At 43.3% G+C, this 22,702-nt stretch overlaps 1 protein-coding gene across 23 annotated transcripts in view; it reads right to left on the bottom strand.

Annotated features, from left to right (window-relative positions):
* Nucleotides 1-22,702, bottom strand: part of pou3f1 (POU class 3 homeobox 1) — a 194,581-nt gene that overhangs the window by 142,330 nt on the left and 29,549 nt on the right. For 18 of the 23 annotated variants that reach the window (XR_008692737.1, XR_008692732.1, XR_008692728.1 and 15 more), the window contains one exon: nt 11,804-11,991. The exons of 1 other annotated variant lie outside the window; for it this stretch is intronic. The gene's annotated coding sequence lies outside the window, so the exon portion shown is untranslated. Of the gene's footprint in view, nt 1-3,995; nt 7,481-11,768; nt 11,992-22,702 lie in introns of those variants that run through there. 4 more of the 23 variants (XR_008692740.1, XR_008692739.1, XR_008692738.1 and 1 more) reach the window with 4 other exon arrangements.

Genomic DNA, 22,702 nt, shown 5'->3' with positions numbered 1-22,702 from the left:
GTGTCTGTTTCTCCCAGCAACAAACAACTTTACAGATGCCTTAAGAGAAGGAGTTGTCCTATAATCGTAAAAAGCTTTTTTGATCATTTAACCTCCACATGCAATCAATCAGCAGAGGAAGCAGCACACACACACACACACACACACACACACACACACACACACACACACACACACACACACACACACACACACACACACACACACACACACACACACACACACACACACACACACACACACACACACACACACACACACACACACCGTGAGTAAGCGAGTACCTTACATAAAAGGTTAATAGCTGGTGGAGAAACTTAGAGAGGTCACAAACAAGTAGAGAAGATGTATAGCAGGTTCACTGACAGCAGCAATTCACAATGACCAGAGCTCTTGATGAGTAATAATCTCTAACCTGTCATTAGAAGTATGCTCATGTGTGCAACATACACAGACAAACATGCCTTCAAAGTAAGTTTCCTAACAAGCATTTGATTTTTTTTTCTGCAAATCGCTGCTTCTCTCTCCTTTCAGCTGCACTTAAATTAATCTTTCTATTACTTCTGGGTGAGCGAGGCTGACTCCAAGTAGCAGAGTGACACTTTTACTAAATACACACAGGAGGACGAGTCATAGGAGTTTTGACAGATGAGCCTGATGGCACTGAGAATGGCACAGAATCTCACCAGCTGGTAGTGGACCTGGCGCCAACTGTCCATCTAGGTTGGCAGCTTGCTCTAACATGCCAGTGGAGACCTGTGAGGGTTCAGCTTACGACCAGTACAATGCCAGGGGGCATCAGATGCCAAACCTTCACGGTCGGCTCTCAGATGGAGCAACTGAGGCATTAAATCTAATGAGAAGGACCCAAGAAAATTCAAGATATAACTGGAAATACCAGAAATAAGACATTTTAGTTAGAACTAATTAGAACTTGGCAATATGACAGATCAAAATGTACAAAGTGACTAAGGGTGATAAAAGTCAGTGTGTCGTCACATTCCTAGAAATAAGGTTTATCCCGTAAACACTACAAATGTGACAATTTCTTTCATTTAATTTTCAGCATTGAGAAAAGAGATGTGCCTTGTCAGTCTTGCAAAAAAAAAATCACTTCTACCATATGGTCGCTTCTGTGACAAGACGAATGCTGTTTTATACTGATACATTTCACTTAAGAGACTTCTGGAAGTTTATAAAAACACTTATTGGCAGACTTTAACAGAAAGTTTAAAGGTTTTAAATCACAGAGCATTTGAGACATACATGGGGTTACAAATAAGACAATAATCTAATAAGTAACTTCACAAGAAGGCTGAAGATGATGACTTAAGCCGTCGTAAGCCTAACACAAGTCATTGTTAAACTTCTGTAGACGCTGCAGACATCCTGCCGACAGACAGACTTACACTGACACATGCTGGCAGAAATTCCAACCCAACTCGTGCTACACGTGAAACAGACAGATCAAGAATATCGAGGCAGGGGTTTGGAGAAAAGCAGAGGAAAAAGAGAATGGGAGATCCAGAGGCTTGTCAGTCACGGCAATGAACAGTGACAAGCCAACGCTATGGATAATGTTTCTGTCACTGAACACTCTAATCACAGTGTTACTTAGTCAAAACCAATCCGCTCATATCTGAGGAGTCGCAAAGTGCCGGAATGTTTATGGCAAACAGCTGAAAGGAGCGCACAAAAGGCGGGGTTGTCAAACAGGCAGACCCACTCACATCTCAACCATTGTCACCTGCTGTGAGGAGCACCCGAGTTGCAAAGGCACAGGAAAGACAGGAAGACAGAGAAGGTAGCGCGCAGACCAAAGAGGAAGAGAGCAAGATGGCAGTTTTTAAACACACCCATGCAGGTAGTGCCTGTCAGAACACATTGCCATCCTCTAATTGGGTCATTTTTGATACCCCCTACCACTCAGTGCCAGCGTATTGATGGGGAAGTGTCAGGGTGCCAAGAGCCTGCGAGGCCTCGCTGGCACCGAATCAAAGCAGACACGAACGCTGCCCGCAGACAATCTGGCAAAGCCGAGCTCACACAGGCGCAAGAACATCCAGACGCACGGCCCCACAGCTCCCGCCTCTACCACCTCGCCGTAATTGGTACATGGGCATTCCGGCGCCTTTTCAAAGGGGTGAACTTAATCCACATGTGTACTATGAAATTGGCTATTTTGTGCCCAGCTCCCTCCCTCTTCCTCCCTTGCGCTCGTTCTTGCCCTCCCCCAGTTTGCAACCCCACCACTGATTAAGCACACGAATTACATGTTGTTTCTCTCACACATTCTCCGTCAACTATCGACTGCCAGTCTATCTTTCTCTCTGAAATCGCCCCAGGTTTGACCACGACGTCTCAGCCTGTGAAGGCGGACAAGGATGCCTAATCTTTATTCGGTGCTCAGCTTGACAAGATTTCGCCTGTTTCAGTTTGTTTGTGGTAATGTCTGCGCCTCTATGTGTGTGCCTGCACTCAAAGTATGCAGATCTAGAGAGCCTAAAACAAATTTAATTTGTTCATCGTGTGCTTGTGCATAAAGCTGTGAAGTTGGCTTTAAGGGTGTGGGCTGTGGATGGATGCTTACAGTAGGGTGTGGGTGAGTCAAAAGAAGAACATCCCACTTCTCTGCTCACACTTGGAATCTTGGAAATCTAAATGTACGCAAACAGAAGCATCTCTCTTGTGCTTCTTGTGTTTTGTACATTCCTATGTCGCATCTTCTGCGCCTTTGTGTGGTGGAGGAAGCCTCGCAGCCAGCCTGGCACTGACTGGCACATGGAGTAAACTGAATCCAGCTGCTTTCTGACCGAGGGGAACTTGTTTAATTAACCACGCTCTGGTTCCAATGAAGGGGTCGCTTTCGCCCCGAGCTGTTGACCAGTCTGTGGCACCTCAGGGCCCTGATGGGCACTGGCATATCACCCTTGGTCCGGTCCAATCCACATTTCCGAAACAAAGATGGACTCTGCCTGTCATGCCAGGATGTATTACGCCTGAGCCCTCCTTCATAAATTAAACATGAGATCTGGAGGAGTTCTTTTAAAAAAGGAAAAAGACCCAGAGGATGTTTCTCTGCTCAGATTCACCCACGCTGTTTTTCTTTCCGTTTTTTTTTTCTTATGACTCGGACTCACTCAGACATGGAAAAAAGGAAGAATGGGGAGAAGGTATAAACAGGTGCAGAGGTGAATTAGAAAACAGTGCCCTCAAAGACTTTCTCAAGTATGTGTTTGTGAGTACTTCTGTGTGGGCAATCCTCGGCGTCCTGAAAGAGCACTTCAAAGTATCTTCTGATGCTTGTCTGGCCGTTTCCATGTGCTTTTGGGGATGCGCTCATATGCATGAAATGAACTCAGCTTTTAAGCATTACTCATCCTATGCGTTAAGACTATAACTTGTATGCATGGATGGATTAGTAAAGCAAAGTTACGCCTTGAGATTGTTTCTTTAAGTTGCTTTTAATTACATGTGCTATCATTACAACTAGTTTTTAGCATTTATCAATTCCACCATTGTCTCAGGCTTTAAGGTATTTAAGTTAGTCTCTGTTGGACATTATTGAAATAACACGCACAGCTGCACGGTTCTGCATGCTGACTTTGACCCATGGGGGTAACTACATGCAGGCACATGTAAACATATCAAAACAGCACCATCTCATCATCAGTGCACAATGACCCAGGCCACACCTTTTGGTCACCACCAAAGCCATCATGTGCTGGTATTTGCATTTGACTTTGTTTAGTATATATGTGTTTGGGTCAGCAAGAACAAGCCAGACAATAAACAGTTGCTCGATGATAAAAGGGAGCTTTTTACTGGCAATTCCCCTGTGTGCAGTTACATATTAAATGTAAACAGGGTATTAGCGCAAGCTAAAGGCAAAGGTGTTACACCTGATTACACAAGATGAAAAACACAGCTTTATATACAAGTTTTTAAAGAGCACTGATTCTTCATTTTCAGTTAAGACTTGTGACAGTGCTAATTGCTCTGTCAGTGAGTTTCCACTAATTTACTCCATTCAGCCGAAATAAACCAGTATTAACAGGAAAGCTAAAATCCAGGATGACATTCAGAAACGTAATGTCACCACTCATCTACAGTGGAGGATTCTCTAAATCTAGTGGGAGCTGCAGTGCCACCAAGAGAGCTCACTTTACCAGCATGTGGATGACAGGTCATACCATCACCTAGCACCAATTGTCACCTTTACAAGTTGTCATACAACTTGTGTCCTTGATGCACACTTACAATGTACACGGAAGTGTCATGTCATCACCTGCAACAAATCACATACAGATGTAGCACAAATAAAGCACATTAACACCCAGGGCAGATGAAAAGCAACAAGTCACACTGAGTTATAATGTATGTGTATGGATTTAAATTCCACTTAAATTACAAATCCTGCTAAAAGTATCAGGATTTTAATTATCTTTGAATCCAGGCAGATTGTGTTTTTGCTGTGCTCTATTCATACAGCCTCCAATCCTCATTCCTTATACGCCACCCCTTGTCATTTCTCTTTTTCCTGTGAGTCCATGGCAGAGTCCACAGGAGGCCCATTTGCCATGACATATGGCGAACAAGGCAGGCACTGCGAGCGAGTGGCCCTGTCTGGAGCTGTGACTTAGTGTCGTCCCTCAGTGCCTCTGGCAGCACAGGGACAGAGGGATGAAGGGGATGGTGGAAGAGGGAGAGAGGAGGTACAGAAACAGAGAAAGGGTGGGAGTTGGGGGAGGTGGGGTGGTGGGGGAGTCATGGGGAGTTTTCACCCTGGAGACACACTGGCAGTCCTAAGATTAGACGGGTAATCAATCTCAGTGTGGAGCCGGCCAATCCCACCGCCCCACGGCCTGGCAACCTGGCCTCCTCAGGTGGGGGCAGGGCAGGAGGGAGCAGGGAGACACTGACGGAGGGGGGGGGCAGAGACGAGGGTCAGAGAGAGCGAGAGATGAGAACGAATGCGCTTTATTAGGAGTCATTTGTCCTTTAACAAGCCTTGGTGCTGGACAGGTGATGAAGCATAACACCACAAGCACATATGATTACTGTCAACGTTGTTTACTGGCTTAGCTGCCTCTGTCACCTCACTAGGGGAACCTTGTTTTGGGTGCTCCAAACACAAACACACCGAACTGTTCAACAGCACCACGACTAATAAACACTACACTATCAGAAATAGAAAAAGCAGCCAAACTTTTAAAACCAATCTTCATAAACATAACCTCTATAAGCATACTTTGCAAAAACAACGTCAATGAGCAGACACGACATCATGTCATGTGTTAACAACAGTAGCCACAGCAGCTGCCTGCTGTCACAATGTCAGCTATGTCGCTTATGCTCATGGAGGGGAGAAAAAGCAAAGCGAAAGACAGCCACCGGTGTTAGTTGGCTTTAACACCAAGACTCGATAAAACACTCGACGAAGCATCATGCAACACAATACGCTAACAATTTAGAAACTACAAAGGCCGGGAGGGAAAATCTACATGTGGATTGGTGCAATGAGGGGCCCTGGAAACAATTCCCTTCAGAAGAGCTGTAGAACCTGCTGTAGTGGATGATCAAGCCTTTGTTCATACTGAGACACAAGTCTTAACACACTGCCAAAGCAAATCTTGGAAAATGCACCATTACACTGAGGCAGAGAAAACACGATCTGCCAGGTTTGTGATCAGTTTGAGTTTAGCTGGATGAAAACAAAGCACCATTACTGCAAACTGCTGTGTGCCACGACACACAATATTTTTTTTCCATGTGTGTTTTGTCAGATATTTACATCTTCGGATTTTCATATCGCACTGCTAAAGCTATCTAATAAAATGTCAATACTCAAGAAAACATGCAACAGTGGAGTGTCTGTGGAACATGAAAGGACAGGATTCAGGTTGGGTAATTTACAGAAAGTCTAGTTTTAGTTTTAAAAGAATCCATGATACAGTATCTAATGTATAACACATCATTATGTCTACTGTAACGTGTGATCAGATAGAGGCATGGCCCCAGTTATGCCAGTGGTTTTAGCAAAGGTCTATAGAGCGTAGTTGCAGCTAATGAGCCACAGAGGACTGCAGCCTAGCTTGAGTTACTCACAGTCACCTTTCCTAATTACCATTAGTGTCTTCTAATCCAGCCCATGCATCAATTACTGTCCTAAAAACCTACTGCAAGATGAACCAGAGGAAGATGTAATATAAAGCAATAAGAATATTGCTAAAGGTGTAAAGAGAGAAGAAAAATGAGGATAATAGAAGGAAACATCCTCATGAGGCCTTTTATAGATAAATGAAATAATTAGAAGAAACTCCCCAGTGGTCTTTGCCATTTTATTTTATTTCTAGGGAAATAATTAGAGATTTTTTTTTCTTTTGCGAAGCCTGGTATTTTCATCTTTAATCTTTAATCAGTGTGGAACATTTCCCTTTGGGCAACAAGGTGCTTTATGTTAAGATGTAATACTCTAAGATGTAACTTAGAGCTGCTCCACATCAGAGTACGAGCATCATGTATCAACCTACAGTATGTCCACTTTTTACTGCTTTAACCCTCTCCATCAAAACAAGTATGTATATATGTAACGAAGCAGGTAGTACTGAAGTAGGAAGGCTTGTTTTAATTGGGCCAAAAGGTCTGAACAGAGTCCCAACTGCAGTGAAGTAGGGACTTATTTATAAGCAAACATGGCTACCTATCAATACAAGCACAAAACCACAGCCAGGAAGAGGGTTAAGAATAATCTGGACGCCCCACGGGTCATCGCACACTGTAAACAACATGGATTTATCCAAAAAAACAACACAAAAGAAACTGAACATAACAAGTTGTATGAAATCAATATTAGCCAAAGCAAGAATCAAAGGGAAATCAGGCTAAATTGGACTTTTTGTTGTGCTTGGTCAAAGATATTGCAGCTAGAGATGAACTTGAGAACACTATGGCAATAACAGAGTAGTACTTAACAGATTGAGTGTCTGTGTCCCGATAAAGTCAGTTCAGGTCCTTGTGATCCCACACAGTGGACGAAGACATAGATTTGAGTCCACTCTCTGGTCTCCCTCGCAAGCCCATAATGCCTATTAAAGCGGAGACAGCCATGAGCGCTGAGGAAAAGGGATTGAGGCAGAAAGTGTGTTATTGTTCTCCTCATGCTGAGGTTCACAACATCTAAGGCTATAGCGGCTTGGCTCATCTGTGATCTGTGCTTCCAGGCACTTGCATTAATTGAGCTCGTAATTGAATAGTTGTCTTCATTAGTTACAGTCCCCTGCTTACGAGTCTCAGTTACGGATTACTGGGTAAATGTTTGTCCTAACATCTTTTTGGTGCACTCACAGGAGAGGACTTGGAGATCCGTCACCATCACTGCGTCCCGCCACACACGAGGAGAACCTGTCACTCACGGCTGTCCAGTCACACAATGCATGTTCCCGTAGCAACCGTGGCTTTTCGCGACGCCGGAGAAACACTACAACAGCCACAAGGAAGAGGCTCGTGAAATGGAAACAATCGACCAAATTCATTAATATTCCTGTGGAGGCTCAGGCTGCAACACAAAAGCTTTACCTGCAGGAAGACTTTTCCAGTAAATTCATCACCTCTGCCAAATCAACATTAATCTCACTGCGAGCTCTCAGAGAAAACTCAAGAAATCTGAATGTAAATACTTAAAAATTTTAGGTGTGAATTCAACAAGATGTTATGCTTACACATCTTAGAGAGGCAAATATCTAGGAGACACGGGCCAAGTCCTGGCAGGAAAATTCCATCCCGTGTGAGGGGGAAAATCAGGTACACAAATAAACAGTATGCATAAAGACAGGCCAGACATCAGCACTGTGATGTGCTTGGGGTCATGCAGCATGGTAGAGAAGATAAAGGGAAATTAAAGGAAAGGTCCCTGACCCTCTCCGATAGCTCTAAATGCCTTGCAATTTTCCACAGGAGACGAAAATCCTCCTCCACAAATGAAGGGCTGCGTCTGACCTCTTCCAAGAGCGCAGGAAGTTTAAGAGAGGTTGACAAAAAAGAAAGACTCACAGAGAGGCAAAATGGTAATTTGACTTACGAACAGACATTTCTAACCCCTTTAAGGTGCATTTTATTAAATCCTCAGCAATTTGCATCTCCTGCGCTCAGCCAATTATTATGGCATGCGTCAGATTGAGGCAACATCTATAGAAAGTCTGACACTGTCAAACAGGCAAACAAAATGAAGACTAAAAAGGTGTCGTCAAAGGAAGCAGGCCCAGCTCTCGAGCAAAGACTTAAGTACAGTTGTTCCCCTCATTAGAGCATCATTTGGCAATAATTATCTTTAAGTGCTCTCAAACATCTTGAAGAGGTGAAACAAACTGTGCAGAGCTCCAGGAAAAATTATGACAGGTAACAAGAAAGAGCTCCAGAAGTGGTCGTCAGGCATGTTCTTCATTGAGTGTCAGAGCAAATCGACATCACCGTTGCACTGGTGCTGAATGACATATTAAACAAATCTAATCAAATGAAATTTGGGTGCAGCATGGGTGGGAGAGGGGCTACACTTTAAATAGCTTCCACTGTTTGCCACAGACACCTCACATATGTCTACCTCGGAGCACAGACACCTTTCTCCTCTCACCAAAACGGATTCACCCATTTCCTGGTACCTAACAGCTTCACAAATAGGAAGTGACTTTTGCGCCCTGGAACAAACAACGCCCGAAAGCATCAAAAATTGATCTTAATATGAATATTCAACAAGGGAGCACAACTGAATTCTTCATTTTCACCTTCCTTCCTTTCCACCATTGCAGCTTTTTCTCTAACTGCATAATTAATGTGTGAACAGCAAAGTGTGAATTTGTTTGTGTTGGAAAACAAAGAATGGTGGGAATTTATAAAAAAAAAAAAAAAAAAAAAGCAGGCAACTCAATTTCTTTGTACTCTAAGGAAGAGCATTACTGATGACCTTCATCAGTAAGGGGGAGGTGCATTTAACCCACTGTGACATATTATAAACTATATATCTCTAATTTACAAGTGCTTATTTGTTCCTTATTTGGATAAAGGTTGTTTAAAACATAAAAGTATATTTATTTATATATTTATAAGACTATAGATTAAGTATATAATTTTTATAGTTATGGTCAAACAGAAATAAAAACTACATGTTTATTAAGGCCCGGTTTCTCTACCTCCATTCCATCGTTACCTCCAGACTCCTCGCGTGGTGTGACGCTGGCTCAGTAAGACCCACAGCGTACGCAGACACTCTCACACGCTGTGTCCACCCACCAACTTTACTCCCTCTGCCTGTTAATAGGGACAGCTCCCACAAATGCCCTAGCAGAAGCAAAAAAATCTCCAGCCCATTTGCTCAGATTTGTTCCCCTGACATCAATCGTTGATCCTGTAATTTGTCCCACCTATCGGGGGTTTTGCCCCAGTTGTTGATGTGCTTTTAAAATGCATGTGTGCCATTTGCCTCCGAGTGTACAACTGGGTATACACACATAAAACAGAGGAGAAAAAAAATGGTGGCACTGAGGTTTAACAAGCTAAAGGGATTTTTTTTCCCAAAGCTACGCAGACAGCCTGAGGAACAGATTTACCGGCCTCAAATTTATCTGTAAAGATATGATGCATTCACAACTTTTACAAAGATGAATCTAGACAAATTGATGCATTTGTGATTCCTTCCCATATATGTTGGTATGTGTGTGAGAGGGGAGAAGGGAGGTGAGGGGAGTTAGTATGCTGAAGGTAAGTCAGTGGGCCAGCAGGTAAGTAGTAGACTGTGGAGTAATCAGGTTGCCCACAGCCCATTGGCACAGAAATCACGCAAACCCACACACACACACACACACACACACACCGAACCGTTCATTTTCATAATGATCTGCTGAGCAGCAGGAGGAAAGCAGCCATGTTGACTGACGACCTCTGCCTTAACCCTCACTCAGAGCAGCATTACTAATGATACTGTTTCTTTCTCTGCTGAGTGTGTTTGTCAGTTTGTAAACTTTTTTTGTTTTTAATGCACAAACTAAAAGTTTATAGCGTAAATTACATTCATCACACAGAAAAGTTACTTTATCCAACTCGCTCTGCTAAAACTCCCACTAATTCGCCATACTATCAATTAACATGGTGATACTCTAAGCCAACAGCTCCTGCTACGTCTAATACAGTATGACCCTATTCACGCTGCAAGAAGGGGCAAAAAACAAAAAAAATACATTCACTCACGCATTTAGGCAAATATCAGGACAGCCGTGGAGGCGGGGTGGCCCTGGGTGGCCATTAGGATGCAGCGAGCAGCGTTTCCATGCAGACACCATCTCCACATGGAAAGGTCACCTCCCTCCCTTCGTGGGTAAATACGCAGACGTATACAAATGTGGTTGCGTGCTGAAATGGCTCACCTTAAGAAGGCATTAGGTTCTCTTCCACTGAACTTTACATCCCTCTCTTCCATTATCTTAACCAATGGCATTTCAACCTCTTCCAAAGTAGTGGAATGCTCCTAAACCACGCAAAGCCATTAAGTGTGCTTCTTAAAAAAAGAGTTATTCAGCTGAACTTAAAAAGAAGTTGGATGTTGTTAAGACAGGAATGGTTGTGAGCTTTCCGTTACGAGAGCCTTACATCAAAGCATAAGATAAAATTATTAAATGTGGATCACATAAAAATATTAAATGTGACACTGATTTGTTACAGTTCCTCCCTCCAGCCCGTTGGCGGCACTGTGGGCTCATTCTGTGGGTTTATTGTGTGCTGATGGTGGTTCTGAGGTTCTTTTCTGTTCAGGTGTGTCTTGTTTCATTGATTTGTCTTTGGAAAATACTCTCCTCAAACTACCAAAACACAACAAATTATTAGTTTGTTTCTTCTCCTGCCTTGCAGTGACCTTATTTTCTCATCAATTCAGACTTGTGATTACACGTAATTTAATTGTTACTCCATGCTTTTTGTGGAGCTTTATGTTTTCTAGTCTTACTAAATTTTAAATTTTGTGTTTCCAGCCTTGCTGTGATTTTTCCTTCTGTACTTTTTAGAGCCTTGAAAACCAACGACATCTCTCCTGATTATTCTTGCTCTTGGGTTTAACCTGTTTGTTATCGTGTTTGGGACATGATTGACCAGCAGTTCATCCTGTCCGACTGGAGATGTGACTCAGTGCTGTTCTGTGCGGCCCCCCACCCTTTCACTCCTGTGTGTTTTAGGTTCATTACAAGGCCCTTAGCACCCAACCTGCCTACTGGGCCCTGTGAGCTGTGCTGCTGTCAAGTCGCATCTTGCCAGGAGACTAACCTATACTGTCAGTGCCCCGCGTCCACAACCAACACACCTGAGCTGGGGCACGCCTTCTACTCCGGCCCCGGGCACACAGGCCTGGAGTCAGCATTGACTGCTGTGCAGAGGTGCAGGAAAGTGAGGTCATACAACAGAAAGACTTGTTTTAGAAACAGAGGGAGACGGATTGTGATGTTTCAGAGAAGGCTTCTGTCCTTGATTCTCCTGACTTTTTAAAACATTCTGTATATTATCGTGGCAGTAAGTTAATAAATTATGACCCTACAGTGAGGTGAAAAAGTGCCCAACCCTCACGGGTGTGGTCTCGGCATTTCCCACTTACCTTTCACACTACTGCTTCTACTTCTAAAACCTATAGATTCTCACCCATCTTTGTTTTTCTTCTACTTTCATCCATTGTCTCATTTTTCCACTTTTTTGCCCATCTTTCCCTTTTCGGCCTTTTGTTGTCTCTATCTCACCATCAATTCCCAGTCCCAGGGGGTGGCCATCTTACCCCTAGCACCAGGTCCCAGTGGATGCAGACAAGCCAATTCTCCGCTTGCAGCTCTGCAGTTAGCTTCTTGTGCTGCGCCGAGCCTCGCTCCCCTGGCACTCTCTCCCAAAGGGAATTCCCAGCAGAGACAATGGGCAGCTTACCAGGGTAAACAACAGCCTCTTCCATGCCAGGCTGCCACAAAGGCACTAGACAGAGAAAAGGGAAGAAGTGCAAATATAGTACAATACTGCAAAGTAGCAAAGAAAACAGCCACAATACACAAAGGCAAATCATACACAGCCCTCTCAGTGCTTTATACGTTTACAATCAATAGCAACACAATCACACTCACAATATGTAATTGTGGCTGCAACTGCCACTTTGATTTAGTCAAACAATTGCTTTAGTTTGCTTGGAAAATCTATGAGCTAATTTTTACTAGGCTATCACCAATGAAAAGAGAACATCATCAAGAAAAATGCAATAATTGATGGTGCAGTTGAAACCTGGTAAAGTGCAGTAAAAAAAGCCTGTCTGATGTCACGATTATGTCAAAGCGTTTGTGAGAGGGGCTGATATAAAAGGATGGTTTGGTCTAGAAATTCATATCCACTTACTGCCAGAGCAGGCCTGTATACCTCTCCAAGTAATGGCTGTTTACAAGATAAAAGAAGAGGAAAAATAGCCACTTTTCCTTGCTCAGACATGAAATCCTCTTATGAAATTAGGCTGATAAAAGGGCCTTGTGACGTCGGCCATTTTTCCCCACGTCAAGAAAACCTTGCCTGTGAGCATTATTAATGGCATCTTTGTGGCATGTCATTTTTCTGCATCTCCAACGCACTTCTAACAACAACACCAGAGGGCTGGGCCTGGTAGGCACTTTGTCAGAACAACAGTGTAGTCACAATGTTTCTTAAAGCAGATTCAACCTGAGAAGAGCCGCAAAACACTCCTTGTCGTGTGCGAAACAGCCAGGGGTTAATTTTTGTTGGTTCCTGGTCGGCTTCAGAGGGAGTAGAGTGAAAAACTGAAGCGGGGCTGAAACAAATAGCAGCGTCGGGAGAGACGTGTGGCCTTCACTTAAACAGAGCCATAAATCAGCGGCCTGACATTGAGAAAGGGAGGGAGACATAGGAAGGGAGAAGGAAAGAGAACAAAACTAGAAGTGAGACAACAGCGGCATAACATTACCAATGTTTAGCCCCACCAACCCCTATTATGGCACGTTTATGCCCCTTTTTAAACTGTATAATTCAGAATTGTAGAATAAAGATCTTTGTCTTTTAAGGTCATATGTAAGTATGGCCGAATACTTTGGCTATGTGACCCCCTACGCAACACATTAATTCAAACATAGCCCCTATTTTTGAAACAAAACCAGAATACTTTTTGTATTCCTACAAATATTGTTCAGATTAACCCACAGATGTATATGCTAAGAATGTTCAGGTCTGTCCATGTGCTGCATGCACACCTGGCTGTGCATTTTCAGCATCAACGGATGAGGATGCATCTCCTTTATACAGTAGTTGCACAGCAAAAAAAGCTGAACGTGCATGCAGATGACACACAGTGAACATCACCTTGCAGTGATGCTGTTAATGAAGCCCTGTGTGTTTAAACCTACATGTGTGAAAAAGCCCATGCCGTGTAGGGCTCCAGCATGCCAGCCCATAATGCTTGCCAAATCACTAATGCATTCGGAGCCTGTCCATAAGCCCAGGTGGGGGCAGAATCTAGGAGCTCTCATATGCATGGCCACGTGTGCGCCTGCTGCGACCCACCCCGTGTCACTCATTTTGTCCTGACTTGTAAGGGATTACCACCGTGTGGGCTTGTGCTGAGATGGCGAAATAGAAAGGGATAAAAGGAGGAGAGCGAGCGGCATTGGGCTGAACATGACTGTGCCGAGTCTGTAGAAAACTTTGATTGGATCCCGCTGATATTAGTGTACGCGATCCATTGCTATTACAGTGCAGAGAAAGGAGTGAATGGTAACACAGAGCATGGGTATTACAGAAGTAACACGGCAGATCTGGTTTAGGTAAAGCTGGATAAATCAAATAGGATAGTCACAGGCATTCCAACTTCATGCTTCGAAGCCTAATAGTGTGTTTTCAACAACAGTTACGGCAAAGAGGAGATTTGGTGCGTTGTGTGATATAGCAAAGCGTGCAATTGCCTCTAAGATTTCCACAGTTTAGGCGCAAAGTATGTGCAAATTATTTCATTCACCTGACACCAAAGAACAGCAGTTGCCTGGCACTTTGAGGGAAAATTAAATTAAGCACCCAGAAAATGTTAGAGAAAAACTTGAAGGATATAGAATGGATTTATGGCTTTAAATCTGATGGAGCTTGATACTAATGCGGTATAAATCCTCGCCTTTCATTATAGTATTATAGGAAATGCAATGGAATGGAGCGATGGATCCTATTTGACATTCCGTTACCAGAGCAGTTGTGCACAGCTTCACACTTAAGCCCTTTAAAGCTAATACATAAATGTAACATTACATATAGCGGCAGCGCTCAACTGCGTTTTTTTTCCTCCTGACTGAATCAGCAAACACATGAGATGATTCTCCAAATGGTTTAATTACTCAAACAGATTGAGGAGCATAATGATGTTTTGCCTCTCCAATGGAAACAATGCAGCTAATCGGCTCAGCTATTATTCTGACAATGAAAATGAATCATAAGATGCTTGTTCCTTTTTTACAATATGGTAATGTTGCACACTGGAATTGACTGGGCTCATGGACTGATTTAGAGGCAAAGCTTGCGCAATGGAAGTAGTCAAAGAATTTTTAAGTGACATCAACATCAAAGACACTACATTTTTTCCTTTTTACGTAGAATACAGTTTTGTTTGTGATGGATTGTGGGATGAGTAGTGTCTGGCAAAGCAATATGTACAATACAATTCAAAGCGCTGCACTAGTGTAAGCAAAGCCATTATTGCACTTTATGGAATTTTGTAAAAGATTTTTTTGTTTAATCATAAACCACGCCTACATGGGAGTAATCAACTCAGCCTCAAGCAATATTAAATCTTTTGAATTAATAATTGAGAATCATAGAGCTGAGAATCAATATACGTCACCTGGCATCACTGTTCAAAAGTGATGTATAACTGAAGTATTAGGTTTTTCCACAGTTAGTGCATTGTAGACAGTGTCTGTCTAAACTGGGACTAGGACGAGGCCCTTATTAGCCTGTCTACACTGCAGGTGCTAGGCGAGGTCCATTTTGTCCCGTGTCATTTGGGTTGGGGGGGGCATTGTGCCCTATGGCGTAGCTGTGGTGGCTGCACGTATGGGCTCTATTGTGCTGCGATTATGTAGGACGAGCACGCCGCCTGCTAATCCGCCTGTGGGAGGGTGCATGCCTGTGAATTATTGCACTTTGGAAAAGAAAAAAAAAAGAGAAGAAGGGAGAGAAGAGAGAGGGAGATGAGGAGCACGGGAAAAAGGAGAAGTAGAGGAGGAGGAGGAGCGAGAGACAGAGAGAGCGAGAGAGAAGCCCCCTTGGCTGTGATTATGAAATGGTCTGTCACAGATTAAGGCTACAGGGATGCAGGCAGAGATGAGCCAGAGCCTCCCACAGACACACTGGCTAGTCAGGCTGCTTCATTGAGCTTACCTGAGGTTATACACGCCTCGCATCCATCGATGGATGTACAGCGCACACACATGCAAAGTATACACTATAAGGGGAAAGAGGGAGGAGGGGAAGGCAGAAAATGAGAGGGAGGGAAGAAAGCGTGAAAACAAACATGCTCCAAATAGGCTTGCATTTGTGAGAGAAGGAAAGAAAGAGGAGGAGAGGGAGAGAGAACTGTGCCCAAGGAAAAACAAAAAATAAAAGGGAAAAGGGAAAGAGGGAGCTTGAGAATTCTGGCAGCCACAAAAGGCAGTGACTAAAATAAGACCTGTGTGGCTATTGTCTGTTTCCAGGAGGGCTTTGGTGATAAAAAGCCCACGCTATTTGTCTTTCTCCTGCCTTGCCCTCCTCGAAAGCACAGATACCTGAAGATGTTTTCTCCACCAGAGACTGTTGAGGAGAGTATGTCAAGAGAGAACCAAGGGTACCGTGTGTTCATAGAGTAGAGAATCCGGTGTCCTCCGCAGGTTTGTATAATTATACCAGGACTCTTTACCCTAAGTATCTATTATTTTCACGCCCGGCAGTTTCAGAGGTGTAAAGCACTTTAAAAAGGGTCAGAAATACTCAACTCTTCACTGACTGATTGACAGCTACAGGCTGCACAGTTCTGTCCAATCACACGCTCCACTGTCAAGTTGATTCTTCCACAGGTTCCGAGTGGGGAAAGAAAAGCTGCAGCTCGAGTTTGTTACAGCAGAAACATCCACGTTTGATTGGCAGGGCAGCGCTCTTTCAGGACAGACGGAGCCAATCAGCTTAATTAGCCCAATGGTATTTTCAGATTTTGTATCTACATGGCTGGGATTTGTGAGTAAGGATTTCTGCTTCAGCTTTTTATTTTAGGATTCACTGGGGCTTGCAAGTCTCCCACAAGTCAGACAGAACTATGTGCAGGTGTAGACAGGTGTTTGGATAACTCATCTTCTACTGTATGTGTTGCAAAGAGTCAGTCACTATCAGTCACTCCCATACTGTTGCTTTTCATACATAATGTGTACAGTATCATATTACTGCAACCAAAACCCTTGTCAAATCCTCTATCATATAGCATTGGAAAAGCTTTTCCTCCATCTACCAGAGTGAAGTACCAACTTCACACAGTGACCGGCTGATTATGTTGTGAAGAGCGTCTTTCAAACCTGTATTTTAATGTTTTTACTCCTTATCTACTGTATATCACTAAATGCCACATTTTAATCTATCATGTTTTCTACACTGCTCCCACTGTTTTCATTGGTGTTGCAATTGTTTTATAGCATATGACTGACTTACTGCTACAGAAAAGATAGAAAAGTACTGTATAAATTAATTTACATTTGCATTTACAGTAGATTTCCTGAAAACTCTTTTCGTAGAAGGAATTTATAGGTTAAGAGTTATACAGATGTCTATGTAAATACAAAGCCTTAGGTGAATTCAAGCAGGAGTTTGTCTCTCTTGCCCAACCTTTCTGCAGATAAAAGAGTCCACTAGACACGAGCCCGACAAAAAGTGTGTCAGGCCAAAGGACATACAAATACTTTATGGATACCGCATCTCTTTGATAACATCCGTTTGCTACAGAGAAGCAAATGATGCAAATATGCATATTCAAAGCCTATTTACTAGTGGCCCCATAAAGTGAGCTCCTCACTGGAGAATCTGGGACACAGCGACACGGAGCCATGCGACCCTCACACTTCTGTCCATACTACGTCTTACGCAGCTAACCACATTAGCTGGGAAGCGGTAACTCTTTTAAAAGTGGTAAGTTATTACAACACCTCGGCCTGACGCGCCTGTGACAGGCCTCCCTGATGCCAGATAATTGCCCTTGTGCTCACCACTTAATAAACATAATTACCACGTTCGTCAGTGTTCACCCCGTGATTAATTGTTACAACATTTCTTTGTTGGGTTGCGACAAATTACCCCCTTGTACCACACCGTTGCCATTTTCACATCAGACAATCACAAAATACGCACGAAGGCACTCGTAAAGAGCCTAGAGCCATTTGAGAGCTACGCTGGGATTATTGAAGGAGGCAGAGGAAGTTAAGGACTCACTAACCAGTCAATTATTATCACTGGAGAACAGTTTACGAAGCTCTTATTTCTCAAGAAGAGGGGAACTTGGGGATTTCATGAGCGCTACTGTATATCTGACGAACGCCATGCGACACATATCCACACGCTCAAAAGGCATTGCCTTATGCAGAATACGAATGCCTCAGCAAACACCTACGTGAACATGCAGCCACGTCGAGCTTGATGACACCCGTCAAGTCTAACCAAAACATACCCATACAAGTCAAACGGAATAAGCTCTTATCAATTCTCAGGTTCGTGTTTGGGGGCAATTAGCTGGGGCAGATTTCACACATGACCTAATTGAGAAGCTGTCACCCAGTTAAGCAAGGCTTCTCTTAAGAGCATTTGCTTAATAAGCCATGGCCTAATGCAATAAGGTGCCTATTCCCAATCAGCCATGACAAAGTCTAATTTATGCCAGGCCAAAGGAGAGAGAGGGAGTCCAGGGCTGAGTAATGATCGTGACTACTGAAAAGTGGGATCTAAAAGAAAGACTCAAGTTGGGAGGAAGAGTCCTGTCCAACCAAAAGCACTGCTTTGCAGCGTGTGAGGAAGATAAAGTGTGTGTTCAGCAGCGCCTCCTGCTGCGAGGAGGGCGCTTCTTTTCTTGGCTTCACACCTGAACACATGTATTCACACACACACACAGTTTCATGTTCAGACACAGACACATGTATACTGTACACACAAGGCACAGTGTGATTGATTCAGCGGAGCATCAGATCATTCACTGTGACAAATAGCTGGCTGACAGCCGAATACGAAAAAGCCCACACCCTAACACCTAACCTGTAAAGGGGACTAGGGGCAAAGGAGGGGGCTGACCTGACAGCAGGCCTCCGGGACTGCCTCCACCTCACCCCACCTCTTCCTCCCGTCTTCACTGGCCTTTTTCTCCCAGTGTCCAAGTCACATCGTTCTGCATTTTATCATTGTCCCGTCTTACTTTTTCGCTCTCCTATAACTTCTGTTTTAGTTTCTCTGCACCGTATTCTGCCCCCCCCCCACACACACCTCCCTCCCTCCCTTCCTCGCGCTCTCTCCTTCTCGGGAAGTGATAGATTCCCCCTCAGTTCATTTATCCTGGAAGCGGAGGAGATGGCAGTGTGATGTGATCCATCTCGCCGGCGATGGTGGGAGCGCGGCGTCCCTGATCACAGGCCCTATCAATCTCACTCATAGGGGCCGGATCAGTGGTGCTGTCAGACAGCAGACACACATGGCCCGTTTGCCTGCCTGGGACTCTCTACTGTACCTAGTACACCAACGCTCACTGGGGATCTGACTGTAGCTGAGACAGGGAGACCCACAGTGGAGACGCTGGTGTTCCTAAACTCTAAAGAGGGAGCTACCTTTGTCTTACTCATCTAGATGCAGTTGACAGGATTACAACAAACAAAACACAACACCTGTGTGTACATGGTTCGGAAAATTCAGGGGTTTCCTTTTTTACAGTAGTTACTAGAAAGCAGAAGCAAATTATAAATGGCAAGTACAAATTATTACATTTTTTTCTTATCTGGGGCCTTTATAATTATTAATTTGTGATTGAAATATTACTACAGTTTTCTCCACACATCAGTTGATTTAATGATGATATAGATAAACTGATCAAGATAAGCGCTGTTGTATGGTGAACAACCTAAAAAAGCCACAATGTAATCACAATGTTAATTAGTCCATTACAATCAACACTTTTTTGGCAATACATATATTGCTATTTCAAAAGCATCACTTCAAATCCATATCTGACCACATTTCCCAACACACTTGCCATATGCTGTATCAAAACACATCAAACTCTACTTGACACTCAAGTACACAAAAATCAACCTCGCCCATGACATGAACCACTCTTTACACACATTCCCCTTTACACACTCTGACACCCCTCAAAAAACACTTCCCTGCTGACGTGTAACACTCTCATGCACTCATCCACAGACACTTCATAACCTGACATGCATCACACTGACACGCACACACATGCACGCAGCCACACACATCAAAAGCAGTGGGCTGTAAAGTGTTGTCCCTATCCACCCCAGACAGTGTCGACCAATCAAATTAGGCCTGATCAAAACATGCCATTCAAAGCCAGGGTTGGGTTGGGGGGCGTTCAGGGGAGCGCAGCCGACGTTCTGACCTTGGGAGCAATTAGCATGACCAGAGAGGCAGAGGGACAGAGACGGAGAATGGGAGAGAGAGAGTTGGGGGTAGGGAGTGTCTGAGTAGAATAAAAAAGGAGATAATGCAAACGCGCCCCCACCTTACTCGATCTGCAAATAGAGGATGGAGCCCTCTGAGGCTCCATTCACTACAAGGCCCTGGTCTTACCATCATCATCCTGTGCAGCCTCTTCACGCAAGCTCCTCCAACTCCCCCACAGAGTTCCCCCGAACTCAGACATGCTCTCATTAGGTCCTGCGTGTCACACTTGATTTTGCCATAAGGTCACTGTGTTACAGGTTAAAAAAAAAAAAACTGGGTAGTGGGTTTTTACATATGCTCAATACAGAACCAGTTAGAAAAGGAACAGTACTGACAAACACAAGTAAACTTAAACAATGAACATGTTCACTACCATGAATTACTAAAACATCACTATGGCGCAAGAGCAGTTTATGTAAAAACGGGAGCACTTATAAATGTGGAAATTCACCCAAGTGTGTTTACACAACCAGACAGTCCTCTAGCATAGGAAGGGCTAATGGTTCTTCAGCCCCAACCAACCCCTGTCTACCTGAGAACCTAATTTGAATTGACTGCCAGACAGAGGAGGCTTGAGGTTAGAACCATACAGTAAAAAGGCTGGGCAGGGCGGCCTAAGCGAGGTGTGCAGGTTCAAATTGTTTTCTATAAGTCACCTCTACAGGGGATTTGTGTTTATCCCTGGTCATTGATTTGTTGCTGGGGCTCATTGGGTAAGAGGGAGAGAAGGAAAAGGAAGGTAGACCAAAGAATCCCAGCCACGCTGTAAGAGGGGCTTCGTCCTTGTGCTGGACCTCAAGAGATGAGGTGAGACAGACAAGAGAAACCAGATGTTATGGGAAGGTTTACAATGGTAGTCTTCAGTATCTATGTGTGTGTGTTACAGACTGTTTAGAGGATTCGTTTGAGGTCTTCATATTTTCGTTTGTTCTTTCTATTGTAGTTGTCTTTTGTTGTCACAGTCACATACACTATAACCAATGGAAGGGATTTCCATTTCCCTGCATTGTGCTCTTGTTGTTTTCATCTCATAATGCTGCCGAGGACTCGACTGTTTCAGTTTCACTTAGTGCCTTAATTACCGCTGAACGTCTTCAATGCAAACAATGAGGGACAAATGGAAAACAAATACAATCATCTCACTGTCTTATTAACCAGGTTGTCTTCTCTGCGAGAAGATCCTCCGTCTCCCTGTGTGTTCTGCAAACTACAATGCGCTGACAGAGAATAAATGTAAATATACGTTTGCATATGCACACAATAAACACTGGTTTGTAATTAGGAAAAGGTGACAAAGTCTAAAATCCATTGCATTATTAGGTCGGTCACTTAGAGTCGCTGAAAAAGTATTGTAATGAAATGTAATCTGGCTTTCACTAAAGTCAGTCATGTATGTTAAATGGAACAGTAGAACTGTTGCCATTGTGGAGGCGATAATGTAATTTACAAGTATACTTCACAACTTATTAAAAAATACCATGTAAACAAACGAATGCAGAGAGAAGTTTGGTGATGCTGCAAGAAATTACCCTAATTATTAGAGTAAATCCATTACAGAAGTCCTCTGAGACACATGTCTGTCTTTGAGTGATTCAGTCAATACAGATGCCTTGAAATTACCTAAAAAAACTGCTGTTCACACCAGACATCCTGAGCGTATGGCTGACCCGATGAAGTTCTTTCAGAAAAGATCCAACCTTTCCCAGAATGTTGGACTGAGCGACAAACAGAAGAACAGCTTGCTAGAGGTTTTTGCTGCTAACGTGGTTAAACCAGCACAAAACACTTAAAAGACTTAAAACCAGCTGCTCAATTCAGCAGCTGGTTGCACCCCTTACCCCCCCTCCCCCCCACCCTCCCGCATACACACCCTAAAGCAGAAACCTAACCTGTCCACCAACACAGCAACATCACACACATTTTGGATTAGCTAAATAAACCATTAAATAAACCATAAATCAGGAAGAGTATATATATTCTATATATACTCTTCTTGTTAAAGCAAAGCTGTCCATCACAATATGGCATTCAGCGTAATATATGCTGCTTGCTTAACTGCTGGACAGAACAAAAAAAAAAAAAAAAAAAAAAAAAAAAAAAAGACTGCTCAATAGGGATGTTCAATATTACAGAGGAAGACAACTCACACTTGATCAGCTAAGAATTCTTCTGTTTTTATTGTAAAGAGAAGAGCACCTACAATACTTGCAGTGGGAGAGTTTTAGTCTAAAACTTGAAAATAAATCAACACTATATGATTAATATGGACAAAAGCTCACAGAAGATGAAACAGGCTCTGTTAACTTTGCCAATGTTTTAATAAAAAAAATGCTTGAGTAGAGCTGCAAATAAGTTTTATTACTGATTATTACTTTCTTCTCGATTAATTATGTCATATAAAATGTCAAATGTGGCAAAGAAATGCATAAAAAACTCAATGAAAATATTTAATATTATGTTAGTCTAAACAGCACTGTTCATAACCTCAACTGCAGAAAAGTTTCCAAACACATCTGCTATATGGAGTGTTTTGCCGTATGCTTGATCAGTCATGCATGTTGTGGATTTCACGTTGTGTGTATTCATTTGTGTTTGTTTGGTTTAGGGAGCAAGGCTCAGCTTGACAGTCATCTTGAAGGGCCTGCTTGCTATACTCATAAACAAGACGCATCCAAATTAGCTGCACAGAAAGCCTGTGGCCTTGAGTGTTGCTGTCCTACCCCCCAGCTACATTATTGAGCAATGCTAATGATTCAGACTCCACTCATTTACTCCCTCTTCAACACCATTTCACTGGCCCTCAAATCAGATTTAGCCAGGCTGACTTTGCAGCAAGCCTTATGATTTTAGGTTTCAGAGCCTCCTGCAAAAACAGAAAAACCGCACACGCACACACGCGCACACGCACACACACGCGCACACACACACGCGCACACACACACACACACACACACACACACACGCA

The sequence above is a fragment of the Betta splendens genome, chromosome 16, assembly GCF_900634795.4.
Source record: "Betta splendens chromosome 16, fBetSpl5.4, whole genome shotgun sequence".
In the NCBI taxonomy this organism is placed as follows: Eukaryota; Metazoa; Chordata; class Actinopteri; order Anabantiformes; family Osphronemidae; genus Betta; species Betta splendens.
This window is presented reverse-complemented; position numbering and strand designations above follow the sequence as displayed.